Source organism: Anser cygnoides, chromosome 12 (genome assembly GCF_040182565.1).
Source record: "Anser cygnoides isolate HZ-2024a breed goose chromosome 12, Taihu_goose_T2T_genome, whole genome shotgun sequence".
NCBI lineage: Eukaryota > Metazoa > Chordata > Aves > Anseriformes > Anatidae > Anser > Anser cygnoides.
The window spans coordinates 14,251,991-14,261,201 of record NC_089884.1 but is presented as its reverse complement, the minus strand read 5'-3'; the positions used below and the strand labels follow the sequence as shown (position 1 = coordinate 14,261,201).

Below are 9,211 nucleotides of genomic sequence, written 5' to 3'. Positions count from 1 at the left end.
ATTGAGAGAGATTACGAAAAAAGAGGTCAGATAACTATTTAATTTTTTATTTTTTTTTTCCCCACATGATGAGGAATCCCAACAGGGAAAGAAAGCTCATACAACACTGAAAAACACCATATTGGATCCAGGCCAAATATAGCTGTGTTTAGAGCTGTACACAGATTTTGTAGCTGGTGCTTATCTCTGCAGTAGATCAACCCAACAGCCCAAGTACAAAATCCCCTTAAACTTTGTAAGTCAAGTAGATCTTAAAACAGGCTTCAAATTGCTATTTGTTTGGTTAGAAGGGAGGTAAGCATGGGGGTTATGTTAGTTTGCAAAGAAATCAGTTTATGTTAGTTTGCAAAGTTTTAAGTTAGTTTGCAAAGAAGTCAGTTTATGTTAGTTCGCAAAGAAATCAATTAGCTGACAAATAGTCTAGCTGAAAGGGATATGGGGGTTATGGTGGAAGTGAAGTTGATGATGAGCCCACGGCATGCTCTCATTGCAGATGGGGAATTGTTGACTGGGCTGTGTTAGAAGTACAGTCAAAGTGAGAGAACTCATTACGCCTCTACTCAACAATGGTGTGGCTGCATCTGGAATCCTGCAGTTAGTTTTAGGGCCTTTGGTTCAAAGAAAAATGTTGAGAAACTGGAGAGGATGCAGTAGATAACAACCAAGATTGTCTGGGCCCTAGAGCACATAACTTAGAAGCAGAGATTGAGGGGGCTAGGCTTATTTAGTCAGGCAAAGACGGAGGTTAAGGGATGGTCTTCTAGAGGTCTGCAACCACTTGGAAACCCACTATGAAAGTAGAGCCAAGGGGCAGGTAACAACCGGTGGCATAGGGAGATGTTTCAATTTCTGAGGTTGAGGTCAGATGCTAGAAAAAGCTTTTCCACCAGGTGGGTAACACAGCAATGGACCACTCAGGCTGTGGGGTCTCCATCCTGTAAGATTTTCTAGATGTAGCTAGGCAAAGCCACAACTGACCTGATCCAGCACTGCCACTAGTCCTGCTTCAAGCAGGAGGCTGGGCTAGAAAATGCCAGAGGTATACAATATCTGTAGTTTTGTGACGACTTTGCAAGGCCTAATAGTGTTCCTGCTAGGCTTATACTTTCACTCTGAAGGGTGGGATTGCTGGATGCAGGGTGGAGACTTTAGGAAAAAACAGTCAATTGGGTTGATCAGGTTTATTCAGCTTTCCACACGTTGCAGAGTGTCTTTATTTATAGTCCAACTCCAAAACCAGCTTCAGTCAATGAAATTGTCTGCAGACTTCTGTGGGTTTGGGGTCAAATTCTAACCCCAACCAGGGAGGGAACAAGTGGTAGGACACTTATCTAATCCTCCTATGATGCTGGGAAAGCCCCGTGTATCTAAAAATCATGTGGCTGGGGCTCTGCAGCTTGAGAGGAAGCATGCAGCAAGCAGGAAGCATGGAGTGCACCTTCATGCGCAGTGAGTTATTTCCTGAAAGCTGTAGCTATCTAAACAGCTTCAGCTTTCCCTGCTCAGCACACCCCTCCAAAAGTGAAATTAGTACAAGGGAGATGAGCCAGCAAGGTTAAACAAGTGGGCAGTAACAGTCCTGCAGAAGGCAGGAAATGTGGCAAGTTGCTGGAGCTACAGGATCCACTTTATCCTCGACTTCAATTTATCAACAGTACATTCATTGTTGTCTACAGTTCTATAAAATGCACGTTATTAATGTTTTCCCTTGTTTAAGGTACTAGCCTGTCAGGAACACTCTACTACAGGAGAATCACTGCTGCTAAAAGTCCTTACAACTAATTAAAGAAACTTCGTGGGGGAATCTTTGTAGAGAATTTAAAGGACTTAATTTTTACAAGTTCTTTGACAGAAATAGTGTGAGTTACTTCTGTATTTTTAGAGGGTCACGTGCTGGGGAAGCTGAGTACTGGAACAATCCCACATTTGATTACTTCTCTTGACGATTGTTTTCAGCTTAAAAAAATAAGCTTCTAAAGCTTACTTTTAATCCATATTTGGAGAAACCAGAAACAAGCAGGCCAATTTTTAGTGCAGGTCTGAACTAACTAAATATTTATTACTAATTAACATGTTCAGTAACAGCAAGAAAATTGATTGGTGTTTTAGCTACACATAATTTATTCAGGGAAATATAAAGCCTCTCACTTACTATGGAAACTTATAAATACTTAGCAAGGAAAAAAAATCCCTGTAGGATCACACAAGGGCCATCTTATACAGTAATTAGACAAATTTAACAAAAATAAAGATTGGTTTGACTGTTAGAAGTTGTTTGTAGTTTATTTTAATTTTTATTTTCAGTTAAGGAAAATAGTCAGAATAAAGCATTCCAGAAAGGATTAATGTATACAACGAGTTACTGAACCTTTCTAACCTATGCATTTATCAATGCAAACCTTTTTTTTGTGGATCATTTGCAAGCTAAGACAGTACAGGGGAAATACAAACACATGGATGGTCTTAACATCCTGAAAGTAGAAATAATGGTGATGCCTAAAGGATATCACGGTTTAAGACAGGAGTGGTTTGTAGGCCTCCACCCCTATAATAAGAGTGAACCCAGTTCCATTCAAATGTAAAATTAAGTGGGAACTTGACAAGTAGCAGCATTAAAGGAGGACCGCAGCATAAGACAAAGCATTAATAGAGCAAGGATGCACAATGAAAGAATGACACAGTATCAAAATACTGAAGCATTCACATGACCCAAATACCAAGGCCTCTGACACATGTTCAGTAAATACTGCACTTTGATATTTGATGGGAGAGTTCCCATCATCATTTCTCAATCTGGTTATTCCAGTTGAGCATCTGTACAGGATAACTTGTGGGAAGATGGGTGCTAAGGTGCTATTTCTTTTTTGCTCCTAGAGTATTTCATGAGCTCTTGAGAGAAGTGAATATTGAACTGTTTGTTAGGCTTCAGATGTGTAGGATTCAAATGCTCTTTATTTCACCTTTATAAAAGGTAAGCTGAAGTGCATGAGTGCAGCCAATGATATAATCATACTGCTTTAGAAGATAGGACTCCAAATGGGCACAAATTTTACCTGCCCTAATGCAAGGTACCTCTTTAAGGTACAAAATTATGCTGTCCATTTCATGGATTTGCAGTTGAATTAATGCTTCCAGTTTCTTCTATTTTATTTATTTATTTATTTAAAGAAAGTTTCCTCAAACACCCATACCATGCTATTTTGGAAAATAGTCATAAATTCACCCTGACAGTAATGAGATGACTAAACGAAAGTATCATGGCTGCTGGCCTTAGGCAGTTTCCATAAAATAAAGAGTGCCAAGCGCCTCTGCTAATTAATGGCACCATAGAAATTTATTAATGCTTTACACAACTATTTTAAATAGTGGTATGTTAAACAGGTATCACATAATTTATCTTATTGTTCACAATTACAGGAATTATGAATTTTTCCCATTCTGCAGAAAACTATCATCTTAGGATACCATATAGGAACCTGTTAAATGCTTTGTAAAACGAAAGGCACACTAGTCCACATCCCAAGAGTTTACAATCTGTTTTGGAACATGATGTACTAAGTAGTGTTAAGACAGGGTGGAGAAATGCTAAACCTCCAGATCAATTACGTTCCTGCAGATAAATAGTTCCAGTAAGGCTAATGGTGAAATGACAAAGGCCTAGATCAGGTGACCTTTCTGTGAATGTGTAGCATAGGTATGCAAGAAAACATAAGCAGACTTTCAAAGCCTTTACAAAGACCAAGTAAAACAAGCCCTTTAATTTGCTTGACCCTTAGTGTTTTGGTTTTCTACCTGAAAAGCCTGAAATATGAAAATGTGAACACAAAAAATCAGTTTAAAAAAAATCTATGATCTTCAGTATCAACTCTTTTTTACCAGCGTAAGGCAAAAGTAAATTTCAAGTCAGAGTTAGATTCATTATGGTCCCAAATTAGGAGACAATTCTACATTTAATTGAAAGGTTAGAATATTGCCCTATATGTCCTTCACCTTTAGTAAATAGTCAAGGGTTTGGTGTCCAAGGGAGGATTAGAAGTCAGCAGCTTTAAACAAATGGGCACAGCACACAAACCATTTGAATGGAAACTGAGACTTGGGCTTGAGGGATGAGGGAACAGGATGAAGCTTGAGGAGAGCTGGTTGTGCTCTCTGCATTCTCACTGACCTACTGTCCTGTCTTAGTCACTTTGTGCCCTTCTTTCCCAATTTATTTCCCCAATTCTGCTTGGATGGCAAATAGCATATTATGTTTGGGTCTCAAAGCAATAATAAAATCTAGCTGGAAAACTAGATTTTATCCTTGTCCTTTCACCTCTTTCATTCCCCCTCATTTCTTCCTTCACTTTCTCCTCTTCATACCCTCATTTCATTCATATTCCTATACCTTTTTCTACCCATTTCTTTTTATATCAGTCTGTCAGTTAACCTACTTGTCCTGTCAGGATAACTCAACTCCTCACACAATTTTTTCTGTCATTAGATACATCTCCACGTGGAGTTCAGCAGGAGAAACAATTTGTCAGTAGGCCAGGGTTTTCTTTTCTTCCCTGTATCTTCTACCTTCTCCTTTGCCCGGTGAATGCATCACAACTAAAGTACTTTCTTTGGAGAGATGTTGGCTTTCATTTGTATTTTTCCATTGTGGGGCTTTGCTTCCCCTCCCTTTCAAATTACCACCAGTAGATACATTAAAGGCATCTGAAAAATGCAAATTGCTATTGACTTCCTTTTAAATGTTTATATAATCAAGTCTACTTGCAGGCTACTTGCATTCGCTATTTGTGGTGACATGGAGAGAGAATTGTGAAAGTCCACTGACGTTTGCTGGAGCAATTCATTCATCTAGCAAAACACCCTGCTTATAGTGAAACTCTGCCTTACTGAAATGGACTTCTGTTGAGTTCACACTGTTCAAATTTGGTCATTAACATACTAAAATGGAATCAAGTTCTATGCTCCAGGAGATGAGTACTTCCTACTCTCCTGTGGAAGTCAGCCAAAGTATGCAAAAAAAAGAATTTACCTTGGTTTCCCAACAGTCTTTTGAACCACAAGTGTCACTGCCCTGTGCAGATCAAAGCCGCCTTTGTCAACCTATGAAATTTTTAACTGGGCTAGAATTCGTCAGTTGCATAAGTAGTGAGATGAGACAGTGCCTAAAGGAGGAGAAAAGCAGCTCTTTTGTGGCAAAAATCTACTTAAGGAACTTCAATACTGTTAAAAAAAATACTACTTAAAACATCAGTCCTTTGTAGTTTTAACAGATCTTGCAATAATCATTTGGAAGTTGCCAAAGCAAAACCCTCTGAAACCATCTTTGTTACAGACCCAGGAGATTGGAATAAAACTAACAGCACAAGGCATTTTTTAATATTTTTTTTTTAATAGCAGTTCCATAGCAGACAAGCAGTTTGAGGGGCTGAATTTGAGTGTTTGAGATGCAACATTGCATATGAACTCCTCCAGTCATGCTAAACATTATAACCTTTAGCTTTTATTTAGCACTTTCCACCTGTTAACTTTTACTTGCTTAGTCCATAGAAATCACTATAATTTCTCCCATGAAAGTGGTAACAGGCACAGTGAGAGACATATAGGCAGCTTCCAGACAGGCTGGAGAACCCAAGTGCTGTCTGTCCTCAGTAACGTGTCACCTGTTTAGCAATCTTGCTAGCTCTCTTCAGAAGCCAGCATTGATCTACAAAGACGCTTGAGCCAAAAATAGTACTAAATAGACATATGGTTTAGAAAATCCGTATTTGCACTAATCCATATATGCATTACTGTATTGATATCATGGTAATGCAGCATAATCCTCTTTTGGGACTGGTATCCTGACTTTTCAGCCTCTCAGTTTTTTAACTATCCACTTCATTATACACAGATAACTGAAAAGTAGACTGTTCTTGTAATATAACCTTTTAAGTACTTGGTCTTCTGATTTTTAAGCTGAAAATATGTGGCATGAGTGAAAACAGGGGTTGTTATGGTGGGCTTTTTTGTATTATGTTGCTTCCAGGAAGTAGCAACAAAAGTGACCCATCTCAAATCCCCCCTTTGTATTGTGAGACAAAAAAACCACTGAGGCTTATCAATGTCAACTGACTTACTCACCCACTTCCTCTTGGCTTCCATTGTACAGGAAAGCAGGTTGCAAAAAAACAGCAACATTTGTTTGGAAAAAAAATAGAAGCGTTTATAAATTGTGCAAGAGAATCTGCAGACAAGCTCTGGGAAAAACTGGGATCTTTCCAGGTTACGTAGATGCTAGATGTAAGCTCAGGTTCATAACAAAGAAGCAGTTGGCATTAAATGTTTATTGCCACAGCAGTATACACATCTCCAGAAAATATTTTAAAGCAAAATGCAACAGTATACACTTAGTAGTCTGTACACCAAATTTAGCGAGCCACTGGATTAATGGGTAGTGGTTGTGCAGCCAGTCAGAAGCAAAACAAACAGGTAAAGTGAGCAAAGAGGATCCCATGAAGTTCAAAGGAAAACACTGGGCTCCACACACGGGAGGAATAACCTTGCACCAGCACATGCTGGGGCCAACCAGCTGGAAAGCAGCTTTGCAGAAGAGGATCTAGGGGTACCTGGTACCCAGCTGAATGTGAGCCAGCAACGTGCCCTTGTGGCAGAGCAGGACCAGAAGCATCCCAGGCTGCATCAGGAAGAGTATTGCCACCAGGTCAAGGGACGTCTCCCACAGTACTGAGGAGACCACATCTGGAGTTGTAGCCCCACTTCTGGGCTTCCCAGAACCAGAAAGACATGGACATGTTGTGGTGAGTCTAGCAAAGGGTCATGAAGATGGTTAAGCAATTGGATTATCTGGCATAGGAGGAAAAGGTGAGAGAGCTGGGACTGTTTAACTTCAAGATAAATCTCAGAGGGATCTTAGTGATGTACAGCCCTTTGCCTACTGATGGCACAGACCTCGGTGTTGCTCAGTGAAAGGACAAGAGGCAATGAGCAGAAAACAAAATACAGGCAACATTTTCTCGATTCCCAGTCTATTGAGGGAATAAAATACAACACTAAACTCTGTATCATAAAACATAGGACACTTTCAACAAAAGTAGCTGGTCATCCATGTGCATATGACCCTGCTAATGAATATAAATATTTTAAAACATTTCCCTTGAACTGGTCTCTTGACTAATTGCTTAACTGGATGAGCTGGTAGTCATATGTAGCAATATTCTTTGATGTTAGGGTACACAGAAAAGGCTGTTTTACATCAAGCTGATTAAACCAAGTCAAAACTGACAGACTGTATAAGCACAGCTCTCAGGTTTTTGGAAAAACCTTTCTGAACAATAACTGAGATGTAGTTCTAAGAATGGAAGTGACACAGTAAATAGTTTCAACTGTTTAACACTGTTAATTAGCTTTGAGCTGTTGAAAAAAATTACGAGAAAACTTCACTAAGAAGAATGAGCTCCAGGATTCCCTCCCCCCCCTTTTGCTAGGGCTGCCACAAAGCTGTCAATATGTTAAATCTTCATGTGGAAAACATTTACTACAATCTGGTGCATCCTATTATATAAAATGAGGGACTTCTAGCAAGTCTGGTTAGCTACCTACACATTCGGGTAAGAAAGTCAGTGGAGATGAAATTCATCTCAAGGCATCAAGAGGAGACAAGGCCTGTTTGAGATTTTCTCTATGGAAATTTTTATGTGTAACTTTCAAATAGTGGGGAAAATAGCATTGCCTCAGTTGTTTGCGTTTTTGCTCAGGCTGCCTATTTTCAGAGACCTGTCATTACCTCCTGAGTGGGAAGTGAGACAAGCAAACAACATTATAATAAAAACAATAAAAAACAAATATGGAGATATTCATGGCTGAGCAACTATTTTTTTGCTTTGCCTTCTAGCCATGACTCTAAAGGCTTAACATCATCTAAAATGGGGATTTCCACAGCTTGCTCAGGGTTGCATATGCACTTGTATCACTAGAAGCTGGCTTTCTTAATGTAAGAAGGCAGAGTCCTCAAAAAGACCACACAAATACCATATCATACACTAAATATTATATGTTATGGCCACATATTTAAAAAAAAATATTATACTGGTATCCTGAAGTGTGTCTAACTTTGTGCTTTTGACTTTCTAGGGACGTGGTGTTGTCCAGAATAGAGATGCATTCTTTTCCAGTGCCTGTTTTCTCCATACTCTAGAATAAGACGCAGAGAGTCAGCATCAAAATCTTCAGCTAAACTTTGACATTGTCAGATATTAAATGTTTAAGTTTTAAGTTATATACAATAGATGTTGTCATAACTATAATTGGTAAATTGAGCCTGGCAGCCTGTTGTGGTTTACCTCCAGCAGATAGCTCAGTACCATACAGCCACTTGTTCACTCTCCCCAGGTAGGAAGGAGAGAGTCAGAAAGGTAAATGTATGAGAACTTGTGCGTTGAGATGAAGACAACTCACTAGGTAAAGCAAAAGCTGTGCATGCAAGCAAATGAATTTGCTGCTTCCCATCAGCAGGCAGGTGTTCAGCCACTTCCAGGAACGCAGGGCTCATCACACGTAACAGTTTCTTGCGAAGAAAGAGCATCACTCCAAACATCCTCCCTTCCTCCTTTTTCACCCCAGCTTTTTTTACTGAGCATGATATCACATGGTATGGAACAACTCTTTGGCCAGCTGTGTTCCCTCCCAGCACCTTGTGCACCCCCAGCTTCGTCACTGGCGGGGCAGCATGAGAAGCTGAGAAGTCCTGGCCTTTGTGTAAGCAAGCACTGCTCTGCAACAACTAAAACATCAGTGTGTTATCAGCCCTATTTTCATCAGATATCGAAAACACTGCATCATATGAGCCTCTATGAAGAAAATTAACTCTTATCCCAGCCAAAACCATGATACAGCCCAGCCTGTGTTGTTACATGTGGCTTCCAAAAATTAACATCGTCTAATTTTGTATGTTTTTTTCCCCCTGTAGGTCCCTCCTCTCCCCCTACTTACCTCCCCACAATTTCATCAAGAAGTTGAGATCAGAAGTTCACGTGCTTTTTCTTGCTTAGGAAGAGCAATTGCTCAACTTTCCTGTCCTACATCTTATATGGAATAAAAAATAAGTATTGGAATTGTGTTCTTACTCAGATCAGGTATCGCACAACTCAAAACCTCACCGTGCTCCTGTAATTGCGGTGAAGGCTCAGTTCCTGATGCTTTCAGAAAGTGCGGTAGAGTC

The 9,211-nt window shown here is 39.7% G+C and overlaps 1 long non-coding RNA gene across 1 annotated transcript in view; it reads left to right on the top strand.

The window, feature by feature from the left end:
• LOC136791825 (uncharacterized) overlaps positions 1–9,211 on the top strand; it is a 37,321-nt gene that overhangs the window by 26,999 nt on the left and 1,111 nt on the right. The gene's annotated exons all lie outside the window — the stretch shown is intronic.